This window comes from Agelaius phoeniceus, chromosome Z (assembly GCF_051311805.1).
Source record: "Agelaius phoeniceus isolate bAgePho1 chromosome Z, bAgePho1.hap1, whole genome shotgun sequence".
NCBI classification, from domain to species: domain Eukaryota; kingdom Metazoa; phylum Chordata; class Aves; order Passeriformes; family Icteridae; genus Agelaius; species Agelaius phoeniceus.
This window is the reverse complement of record NC_135303.1, coordinates 68,274,599-68,287,405: the sequence shown is the minus strand read 5'-3', so window position 1 is coordinate 68,287,405 and position 12,807 is coordinate 68,274,599. Positions and strand designations below refer to the sequence as shown.

General features: G+C 40.3%; 1 protein-coding gene across 5 annotated transcripts in view; it reads left to right on the top strand.

Annotated features, from left to right (window-relative positions):
• The window catches only part of TMEM252 (transmembrane protein 252), a 131,750-nt gene that overhangs the window by 49,413 nt on the left and 69,530 nt on the right, over positions 1-12,807 (top strand). The gene's annotated exons all lie outside the window — the stretch shown is intronic.

Genomic DNA, 12,807 nt, shown 5'->3' with positions numbered 1-12,807 from the left:
AGTTTTTTCCATACCTTTCAACTGAGATGGTGGTTTTTTTGCACATATTGAAATTCCATCTCAAGAGCACAGAAAATGCAGGTGTCTCATTGCAATCACACCCAGTAAGGGCTGTGCAGACTCCTGCCATGAAGGTACTTCTTACGCAAGAAGTGTAACCAAAAGCCAAAGAGAAAATTATGTAGTGGGTAGAGAATAACTTAGGGTAAAAACAAGGTTAAAGCTAATGTGTCCTTGTGTCACATCTGGGGTGCTTTTACATAGGAACAAATTGCAGTAAATTTTGTAGAAAAAGCCTGATACTGTGAACACACATGTATCAATTTGTGAAAGGTAATAGGATGACTTTTCTAAGAAAGGTATGAAGTCTAAGCATCAGTCTAGAATTTTACTTCTTTCAGAGCTAATAAGGAGGAAAAAGACAAGAGAATCTTTTTACAGAGATAAAGCATGGAAAAAAGGAATTTTTTCCTTTCTTCTGGAATTTCTTTTGAAACTGGCTGACATTTGTGATGACAGTTACAGGTTTAAATGCAGATAGAGTTAAAAAACTCACATGTGTTATACATGAAAAATGCATAGGTATTAATCATGATGGGTTGCTGATACCTTCTATATTGCTAGGTGCCTGCTGCTTTTAGGTGAAGTCCTAGAGAAAATGTATTGGATTTGAATTTACTCCTCCTGGAAAGGATGAGAGGCAATGGGCAACCTGGATTTAATTTTAAAACTTTCTGTTTATTTAAAATTATTTTTAAAAAGAAAGTATGATAAAGGAGATAAAAACTGGAAACACTAGAAAACAAGGAGGGCAATGAACAACCACATCAGTTTGGGAGGTAACTGAAAAGCATCATCAAAAATAGAATCTAAAAATTAGGGAATCTTAACTGATAATAAACGACTTTAAGAGGCTACACAGTGACAAAGGAAAGTTAGACCCAAACACTTCTCTGAAGGGGTGCTCTTTACTTCCTATATCTTTGCCACTAGGTTCTTCTCCTCTCTCTTATTGCTGCTTTGCTAATGAGAGACCATCTCCCATCATTTTGTTCTTGTCACTGACCCTGACTGCTGTTCTTGTATGCCATAGATTTAATGTAATTTAAGTAATCCCCTTTAACTGTAGAAACTGGAATTCTGCCCACTGGTGATTATTCGAATTTTCCCTCTCTCTACCCTGTAAACTTAGCTAATATGTCTTCACAGAGGACTCTCCCATGGAAAGAAAACCCATAAAAATTATAAGTCAATAAACAAGAAGGCAGATTTAGACATTCACATGTGGATAACCACCATGGCTTGTTTATATTAAAGGGGTTAATGCTGGTGGTAGCTGCAAAAGCTGATTGACAGAAGTAAGAGTGATTTTTAGTAATCAAGGTGCAGGCATTAGATGGACTGTAATTCTGAGGTTGCCATGAAAATATCATGGTGAGATGATTGATAGATGAACAGACAGATATAAATTGATAGATAAACAGACAGATATAAATAGACATATAGATACTCTCTCTGTGCTCATATTTATGGTATTTCCACCTGTGAGTTGGTGTGATCTTGCTTCATTACTTTCCCTGTAGATTAATTTTTGCATCTCAGAATCTTGTGGATGCTGTTCAGTGGGAAGTTAGGGACACCCTTCTCCACTGTTTCATAATGTCCTCTTTCCTTACTCTCTTCTACCCTAGCACACAGCACAAAAGATTTATTCCTGCTTGAGAAACTTGCGTCACAGCCTGATGAACTCTCAGACTGAATTCTGCTGCTGAGACATCTAGCTGCAGATACGTCACTGCTCTGCAGAAAAATTGCTCCTACTCTGTACCATGATTTGTCTTCAGCTGCATTCAGAGTGTTAAAATCCAGCTCCACAACAATGACCTGACAGATCAGAGAGATAGGGTGAGCCTTAGAAGGACAGCAAGTCTCTCTGGCAGGGACATCTGTTGGAACACACACAGTCCTGAGAAGGAGCAGAAGGATGAGCTTGCTCTACACCTCCTGCACTGAGGACAGTAGAAAACATCTCTGAATTTAAGCAGAAAATGCGCGAATTTAACTTTTAAAGAGGAAAGTGAAATGACATGTACATTTAAGGTCTGAAGTGTCATGGTGGCATGGTTCATATGTTCATACAGAGAATCACAGAAGTGTTAGATGGGATGGCACCCTGGAGGTCTTTCCTCTGATACACAGTCTGAGACAGGACTTTCTCCACATCTCTGACAGGTTGGTGGGGCTTTGCCTAGCCAAGCCTAGTAAAGCTGGAGACTCCTCTGTGAAGTGCTGCATGCCCTCCTAGGGAGTAGGATGCCTGTGCTGAGTTTGCAAGCTGCAACACTGAGGCCTCACCTCACTGGTTGCTGTACAGCCTTGGCAGTCACCCTTTGCACAACTGCAGGCAATTCTTAGACTGTGCTGCTGACTCCTCTTTGCAGACTCACCTCCTTCCATCTTTCCATGTGCCTAGGGACTTGAAATCTCAGCTAGACCCTCAGAGGACCCTCAGAAGCCTCTTGTTCTCCTTGCACAGCACCCTGAGTGCACCCTCACACAGGGCCATGTAAACAGTTCATAGCTCCCCATAGTTCTATGGCTATGATATCCAGTATGCAATGTGCCTTCTTCATATAATGCCCACTGGAGAGGACAGTAGGAAAAATCTGAGACTCTGGGATTTATTTAGCACAAATATAAGTTATTTTCATACAAGCAGTACTTGCTGACAAGCTTGTTTTCTGCTGCTGTTACTTACTTTCTTCCTAAAGTTCATCAACACAGGACAAACACAAAAAATTGCTTTTGCAGAAGTGATTGGGAGTGTGGGAAGGTACACAGTCCTCTAAAACTTGTTAAGAACATAGATAAAACCATTCACAGCCATCTTGCTCTTGTATTGTTAAATCAGCATGGGACATGTCTTGACATGACTTCTAAAAACCAAAATTCTTTAGCCAGGCAGTACTGAGGTGAGTCCATATTTTACAGGCATGGGAATTTCAAGAGCCACAGCTGAAGCAAAGTTATTACCTTCGATTGGTTTTGAAAATTTTGGATGAGAAGGTATTGAGAAAATTTTACTAGTGATTGATCCCTAACTGATTAATTACTTCACTTTCAAAACCTGGGAGCTTTGGAGAAGAAGAGAGGGAGCTTGGAAAGTACTGTTTGAAATGCATAGTCAGAGCACTACTGAAAGTGTAGGAGGCTGTTGTTCTCAAATGCAGAAGTAGGCTATTGCATGCATTGAACATGCTTACAACTTTGTGAAATCTCAGGATCTTTCCAACTAATACACCATACATAATGAGAAAAGATCATGGTGTTTCTTTATCTTCAACAACAGCTCATGAAGATTTCAATAACAGTTGTGCAATTCCTGTATAATGCTCATTGACCTTTGTGTTTGCTTGGCAGAAGTAGCAGCCCTGACTGAAGTAGAGGGGCTGTTCAAATGAAAGGTAATCACAATATTTGTGTTTATGGAAAACTTGAGTGCCAGCAGCAAGATACAAAACCCTTGATAGTAGTTTTCAGGCATGAACTCATGCTAGATGTTACAGACTGCACACATGACCCCAGTGGAGAAAATCCTTCCATAAAAATCAATTTCTCAAGACAGGAAAAAAAAAAAATCACTTAATTCCCCATTCCAGCAGAATGTGAATATCATGTCAGCTTCCTGGACCTGCATGCCAGATGTGAGCATGTCACAACTGCTCTGTATCCAGTTTGATGTTGCCTGTCAGAAATGAAAGCCTGTCAGGTACTCATTTGAGCAGGTATGTGTGAGTGTGTGCAGTGTGTGCATGCACACATATGCAAACTTTTGCTGGACACATCCACACATTGAGTTTCTAAGTCACCAGAAATGTTTCCAAGGCAGAAAGAAAGAAAGCCACTTTGACTTGAAACTCTTGTCTTCACGTGTTTCCATTTTTCTGAATTAAATGCAATTTTATGAATGTTTCATGGTCAGAATCTCATATCAGCGGTTTTCTTTCCCCCAGACATGTTAACAAGATTCCACACAGTTCAGAAAATGAGTTTGCAACTTAAACAGTCTATTCAGATTCTATTTTTATTGTTGACTTCAGTTAAATTTAGATTGTAATTTTCTTTCTAAAAGATGAATGTACCTTTGCCATTGAGGATGAATTTGGACTTATCAATGCTTCTATACATCAGGGCTCCAACCCCTTTGAGAAGCCAACAACAAATTCCCTAAATTCAGTGCTCATTAAATAAATGAATTTGTTCCTGAGGAAAGGACACTGAAAAACATGAAAGAAAAGAAAACAGGGGCAGCAATGAGGAAAGGACATCCACAAGTCTTGGCCCAGTCTCAGGAACTTCCACTGTTACCTGTTGTGGGAAATTAGAAACATGGGATGGCAGCACGTGCTTGCCTCTCTTAGACACACTTATAGATGTGCGAAAGTGATTTGCTTGAAAGAAGTGCATGCTTAGAGTAGAAAATCCCAGGGCTTTTAAAAATAATTTTAGGCTGGGATTTTCATGGCTCAAGAGATATAGATAAGGGCACTCTAGATTTTGTGATTCTGGTAGGGTTAATTAAAAAATAAAAGGAATTATAACATTTTTGCTTTTTTCAAAAGAGCATTCCATGTAGCCCTGCATTAGTTGTGTGAAACCTTCATATTGAATTCACAATATTTTGAACTTAGAAGATGCAACATGCTAGTGCTCAATACATTGCTAATCAGTCTGTCCTTGGCATCATTTCTGTATCAGTTGTGGACTCTATACCACACAGGTTACCATTCAGGAATCATGGCTTTACTAATCTATGTGGATAATTGCAGCCTTTATCTCCTCTGACAGGCATTATGTTGTCAGGCCAGGCAGCGTCTTGCTGATGAACTCCTGAAAGAGCAACAATATGTAGTCTCAGACAGCTATAAGATCCAGCCCCCCCATGCATTGCCAAGCATTATTTAATAGACTGTTAAACACGTTTTAAAGTCTAGCTACAGCTGAGATTTAAAATTTATTTTACTAATACATTTTTATTGCTAGTCTTTCAACTACAAACTTCAAATTTTGTTTCATCAAGGAAAGAACCAGCACTCCCATCTGGGGTTCCTGAGAAACGTGTACCAAGGTGCAAGGTGCATACCCAGTGTGCTGTGCCTCCATCAGGGTGGTGAAGCTACATGATCCCCAAAATGCTGCCAGGAAATGGAAGGGCTGGGGCCTGAGATCTGGTCGGGAGCAAAGGACTGGTGGCAGAATACCCGCAGGTCCTGACTTTTCAGTAGAATTTCCCCCTGGCAAGCATCCACCTTACCGGAAGCAAATAGCCAAGAGACACGCTTAAAGTCCAGGCAAGAACTGAAATATCACACCTGGGCTCAAATTTCTCCATAATGAATAAAATATGCTCTCTGGTCTAATCTAAACATACACATAAATATATCAGTAAAATGCAGATGATTTAAGTGGGTGTAATCTCCTTAATACAAATGAGAGCTGCCATTCTCTGTGCAAAGCCAAACATCACTGCCATGCTGCAGTTATGTAAGGTTTACCTCATGGTTGGTGGGGGATGAGGGGGAGAGAACGTGTGAGAGCATTGTGAAAAAATTAAACATTTTGTCTGCGTCAAAGAAATCATAGCCCAATAGTACAGAATGGAGTATGCCCAACTAGCTATCAGAATAGTACTTAAAAACAAAAGTCAGAGAAGCAGTACTATATTTCACAATGACAAAGATGGCATGAAACTCATTTGCTTTAAATAATAAGATATATTTCTGAATAACACCCTTTTAGCTGCCCACTGTGCCTATGCAGACTCAGATCAGTGATCATGAACCTATTTTCCCCGGAGGTTACTTTTCAGTAAGTCACTTCTGTGTGAAATGTCACTTGTAAATGAGGAATGAGATCTATTTAACCATACGTTTGATGGGAGACAAATTGCTGGGGGTGTTATTTTGGTGATTGCTCTCTCTACATAGCCCAGGTAGGAGACAAAGCGTGACGCATCTCTTATAGACTCAGTGCAATAAAGTGTAAATAGTTAAAAGCTTTTTGATATTATCCTGTCTTCTTTTAGAACATGTCTTCAATAATTCAATTTTTTTTTCTCTGAAGTGTTTTGTTAAACATCTTCAGTAACTTCCACAGTTTTCTTGATTAACCTTGGGATAGCATGATTTACTCTACACATGCATGTGCATTGATGTGTTACTGTTTGTATGCTGTGGGAATTTTCCTCTCCTGTACTTACCATTTTCCACATCACATGTGAATCATCACATCTTCTGCCTCTATTGGCCACTGTTAGCAACAATAGGTAACACAATTGCAGCATTCAGCGTTTTAAATAGGATTAAGATTCAAGACCTGCCGTTTCTTCCTTCTTTTTACTGAGTGTGCCCTTGCTGTCCATGGAGAATTCAGCCTGCCCTTCTGGGTTCTGCAGAGCATCACATCCCTGATTCTCAGGTGATGTATCATACAGGTAACATCTTTCATGAGACCAGACTACCCCCATCATTAACCTCACTTTATATTCTAGGACCTACTAAAAACAAAACAAAAACAAAACAAAATCAAAAAACTACACCACACCACTCACCACCCCATCCCCTGCCCCCCCACCACCCCACCCCCCTCAAACTTTGAAAAGGTTTATTTTTCAAAGTTCTTGTAAACTGTTCTCACTTTCTAAACTTTAGAGATTTTGAGGGAGAGTTTTCTAGGCTAGAAAACTAATTTCTGGCTAAAAATGTCTCATGTATGGTCTGTAGAAATATGTATTTACTTCATTCATCTTTATGACTTGATTTCTATGCCTCTTTCTGCTCTTATTTTAGTCACCAAATCTACTGCTTAAACAAATAATGGTGGACTCAATCCCTAAAAGTTTCATTTGAAACACTTTTATTTTTAGGCTATTTTTACTATGTTATCCGTGCCCATTAATTGATTCAGTTTTGTGTTTCTTTTGATAGAAAGGTTTTGTTGCTTTAGTACTTCAGAATGGGGTTCTTTTGCTGAAGCTTTCTGAATCTTAAAAGACTGTTTCCAAAAAAACATGAAGGAACAATACTGAAGAGGATAATTGTGAAGACAGTAGATAGGAGGCTCAGAGTAAAAATGGCTTCAAAATAAAATCTTGAAACCATTGGAGGAAATTGATTGCTCCTCACACTTTGTAATTAGCACTTCACTAACCTTTGGGAAAAACAGACCCAGAGCAAGGCACGATTCATACTCTGAAGACAGAAATAGAAAACTTTAATGATTTTCCTATAATGTCTCATTTACATTTTTGCTGTGTTTCATAATGTGCATAGGGTGTTTCTGTTATAATTTGCCATTGCAATCATTCTGCCATATCATATTTGGCAATAATTTTTAATAATATAAATATTTATCTACCTAAATATTTTTCTATCTCTTTACCTACAATATTTATCTACCTAGATCAGTCTGTGTGTTTATATTGATGTGCATGAATCCTGTTGCACAGGCACTTTTACACGTCTAAACACAATTCTGAAGTCTGGCACATGAGATACAAAATACATGGTTTATTAAGTAAGTACCTATTAAGCCGACTTAAAAAATTCTACCAATTCTTACAAACATATGTAATACATATATTTCTGACATCTATGTTTTCTCTGATTTGTACGTTTGTCCAAACTAATCAACTGAGACACACAGCAATATCTATTTAAGATAATGAATAAAGACAATTCATTATCTTTGTGGGGCCAAAAGGATTGATATTTCAGTGTTTATCCTGTTAACTGCTATGTTTAATATATGCTTCACTGAATACACACCTATTTATGGGCAGAGCAGGAGGACCACTCACCTTTGTTAAATTTCTTCAAGACTGACACTTTATTTACTAAACTCAGACTGAAGTGCATGATTATTTTTCAGTAAGATCTCCCTGACTGTGAATTTTAACACACTTTGAAATGTACATCCTGGTAGTGTTAGCTGATGTGCCTGTACCAATGGGTATATGTTATTCAGCACACACAGGTACTTCTGTACAGCTGAAGACATTCATGAAAGGTGCCAGCCTAAACACTACATACATGATCTGCTTAGTGAGGGCATCCTTCACCTAGACTTGACTTTATTTCCTTAACCTGGCATATTTTCTAGGTCTGAGGTGGCTCCTGCTAGGTGTCTGAAATGCCTACTGTTTCTATAAACCAATAATAGAAACATCACTTAGTAAAATGCTTCCTGGCATACATTAGTACAAAAGATTGAGCAAGACAAAGCAGTAATGGTGAAATGAATGTGTATATATTACATGAAAATGGGGCCTGATACTCCAAAAAATTTGTACAAACTGGCTTCACCTTGGATCCAAAGGAACTTGTTCACACATCATATAGTCCTCTACAGAGCCAAGATGAAATGCAAAACAATTTTGAAATTGTCTATTTTTTTGCATTTACTGTCTAAAAAAATCTGTATTGGTCTTACATAGTGAACCTCAATAAAAAATGTAAGCAACACCCACACCAGATGGAATCAGATCATGATCATTTACCCTCTCTCTTTAAGCAGCACGTGGTAAAGGGAGAGCAGTGATTGATTCTGTTTTTGTGTGCCCAATTACATTGACTAATAGCGTATCATGAGCAAGAAGGATTGCTCTCAGTCTCACCTGTTGAGCATCTAGGACAAAGCAGGCAATTTTGGTGGAAATGTCAGCAAGAAGGGAGAGAGAGAGGGAAAGCAATTGTGCTAGGAATCCATCTCACTACCCAGAGGACTGATGTCCTTTGGGGCTACATGGCAGCATTGGCTTTGAATTGATGCCACTTTGGAAAAGATCACCAGGCTGTGCCACCATTGGTCCAGGTTTCTCTGCACTGTTGATAAATACACTCATTTTTGGCATGAGGTCTTCAGGGTTGGTGGGGAGGGAGAGGGGTACTACATTCATAGATACAGTTAGCTGTCAGCATGCTGCAGGTATGCTTCAGAAGTAGTCTTCCCCACTGAACAGAAGTGTTTCCACAAAAAGTTTCTTCCCAGTGCGCTGGGAAAGGGCTCCAGAGGAAGCCTGCCTGTTAAGATAAGCACCTTGCACACAGCAGCTACCCAAACTCAACATCAGGTACTTCACATTACATGTTTATGTGAAGTTTGTATAACAGTGAAACCAACAGGGTTTATAAAAGAAATTATTAAATGTACACATGGGACTCTACCATCAGATCTTAGTGCTAGGAGAGGCCAGGGAGAAATAAAAGGTGTAAACACAGCAATAGATGTACTCACTAATCAAATACAAAGACATGAAGCAGAAATGCCAGTCCCAACATCCAGACAGCAGAATCAGTGAGAAGGAAAATAGGAATGAGAAATGCCATTTTGAGTGAAGGGAGCTTGTTTGGAAGCAACATAGGATGAATGATGTTGGGTTACCCCTGCCCTCCCTCTGGATATGCCAGCCCCCCGGACTTCCTCCAGCAGAGAGTCACCTTTTAGGGTAAGTAAGGTGGTGAGAAAGACCCTTCTTGATAAGAATGGAGCTCATGATTTTCTGGTTTCATACCTTTTTCTGTAATCACCAGCATAATATTTGACCCTTTTTGACAGAGATTAGTGTACTTAATATTTTCTTTCATTTGACTCCAGGAAACTGAATACAGACTGCTCCTCACTCAGAAGGTGTCAAACATGTCAGAAAGAGGTGGATGGCTTGTGGAGTGCTGTGCCCTCTATTCAGATTAGGGTGATTTAGCAACACTTAGGGCAGTTGTCTACTAACCTGAAAGCCATCAGACACCAAGACTGTGAGGAGATCGTGAGGTTTGTCAATAACCACAAACTCATCACTGGTGCCTAACAGAACTAAAACCTGGTTTTACATTGCTAATGGTCTCTGGGCTTTAAAAGCAAAACCAAGAATTTTGCTCGCGCATCATGCAGTTCAGAATGAAAATACAAAAATACCAACCCCCACAACTAATCAAGAACACACAAACAGACAAAGATAAGTTGTACTTTATAAGTACTATTCACAGTATTTATAAAGGATATGTTTGATAACAGTTTCCATATGTAGAATCACAAATTCCAGTCAAGATTGCAGATGTGGCAAAACAGGCCACTTGCCTTCATTAGGTACTCCCCAGAGGATTTGGATGTGTACTGTGGAAAGCTGCATTTCTCCTCACCTTCCAGCTGACTTCTAATGTGACCTTGGGCAAGTAACTTGTCTGTGCCTCAGAGAGCTGGCCATAAAATTGTGCTCTCATCTTTGACTGACCTTGTTTATTTACATAGTATACTAATTGGAACAGATGCTGTTACTTATCCTGTGTTTGTACAACAGGTAGCAGAGACCCTGACCTTGGCTGGAGGTCACATGTGACCAACATGTTGTGAATGTTGGTCAGGATGTCAGAAACAAAAATAATGCTAATCTTTCTCTTATCTCAACCTCTACATTAAAGAATTTGAGACAGTATACAAAACAGTTGAACAACACTTCAGATATGCATGTTTTTCTCTATGACTTTCTGGATTCATGTCTAACATGGAGATTGGAAGACAGTGGACTTGGCTTCTCCAGAAAATGGGGATATTTGTTACACTCTCTTCTTCTGCTTCAACAGCAGATTCAGTTTGGCATGACTCCTAAATTATGTGACTTGTCTCAGTTCAAAGAGATATAAAGCACTAGTACTTCAGGTGCCTGTGCTAAATTTAGAGAGGATATTCAATAATGTAGTGTCGTTTTCTTGTCAAAGGCAGGAAAAAAAATCCCCATGTAAAACAGAATACTACCAAGCCTGTGTGTATTAATTCACCTAAGGATGGAGGCAGTCAGTGGCTTCTGGCAGAGGACACCAGTGGGATAGCTGGTGGCAGAGCAGTTTGCAGCTCCAGAAAAACAAGTCCCACTACATAAGGAATGCTCCATGTAGACACACATAAGTTGCTTAATTTTGGAACTTTTACTAAAGCAGTCACAGCACCTGTGTTTCTTAGCATAGCTAGCAAAACCCTTTCTCAACTGCAGAGTCTGGCAGACAGCATGTCCTGAGCCAAGTGCTGTTCCCCTTTTCTGTAAGAGATACCTAATCTCACCAGGCCAGAGTATGCTTTGGTCTCTAGACCTACATTTGGCCCCACGCCTCTAAAACAAACCTTGAAACAAACCTTGAGATGCATCCACTCCTGTTTCTTCTACAAATTCTAGCAATTATTTTCCCTAAGGGTCATTTTTTATTACCTGTAAATTTACCTTTTATTAAGGGTAAATTTTTTATACCAGAAGGACTTGTTCCTTCAGAGCATCCCTAGGTCAGTCTCAAACTTACAAAAGGCTGTGCCAGACTCATCAGGGAAGGCAAAGCCTTTAACTTTCCTCTGTGTCAAGATACTGGTACCCTGCTCTGTAGCAGGACCACACAGCAGAAGCAGGGAGAGACACAGGGTGCTCAGGGATCAGCTTTGCATTATGGGAAATAAGGATTAATTTTTCTCTCATGCCACAGAAGCAGCAAGGAAATGCTGAAAAACCTGGAAAGCAAAGAACAATAGGAGGTGGGTCAGATCTCTTCAATATAAAAAATAGCTCTGAAAAAGTATTGGAAATAGTATAACTAGGTTCACTGCAGTGGGTAGTTTAAATGTCCATGTTGTAGGTGTTGTGACATGCGTCCTCAAACAGTCAAAGCAGCTCAGTTGGAGATGCTGAGGATTTTCCCTCGTTATTGGCTGCCAGTGGTGTTTACCACACACTTTCTGCCAAGTCCACTGATCCTTCTCTCTCTGATCTGCAGTAGAGAGTTGAGCTTTGCAGTTATGATGAAAATTCCTCTCCCTTTTGGGATAATGATCAAAACCCTACCCAAATTTAGCAGACGTATCCACCTGTCCCAGGCAGGCCATCTCTGTGCAGAAAATGTGCTTGCTCTGTTTGTGAATGAAACCAGGCAGAAGTAGGGGAAGACAGGACAAAACCCATTCCTCTCTTCTTGCACAGTGCCTCCCCTCCATTGCTCTGCTGTCCCTGAAGCTGACAGGAGAACACCACTGGAGCTCCTGCTCCTACAGTGGGCATGTCTTGCCTCAGGGAAACCACTCCTCTCTGAGCCAAGCACCCTGCTCTTTAGTACAGCCATTGCTTCATGGGAGCTAGTCAGTGTGCAGCCTGCTCTATGCCTGTGATCATACCTTTCCACCCAGATACTCAGCCTTGCTTAGCCTTTCTTTCACCGGACTTTGAATATTGCAATATCAGGCTTCCCAGCAACATCTGGATGTGCATTGTTTGGAAGATGTTTGCTACCAGCTGTCCTTTATACAGTATGGGGCTGTGGTGAAGAGATTTAAAACCACTGAGGTCTCTCCTGGAGGTCAAACTTCACCTTTACAAATGGCCACTTACAGAGCAGGGTCCCATGTCAAAAGAAAAAGAAAAATCAAAGAAAGTTCTTTTTCAATTTATTTGAAATTCAGGGGAACAAAAATATGAGGGAAACACAGAAATACTAAATCAGGTCACTCTGGGTTCAACTCCTGCAGACATAAGACATCAACACTATCAGGAGGAAAGCCCAGGAGAGGCAGAGCAGGCAGCAGGGCTGCAGACAGCCTTGCCAGGGGTCACAGGCTGCCCCTACCCCTGTCATTTGTCCCCACAGGCATCTGACTCCTTTGGCAGCAAGAGGAGGAAGCAGCCCCAGGTCCAGGCAGGCACCCAGGGAGCCCTGTCTGTTTGCAGCCAGAGGCAAAGGCTTATGCAATTACACTGTGAAGCTGAAAGGCAGTTATTCT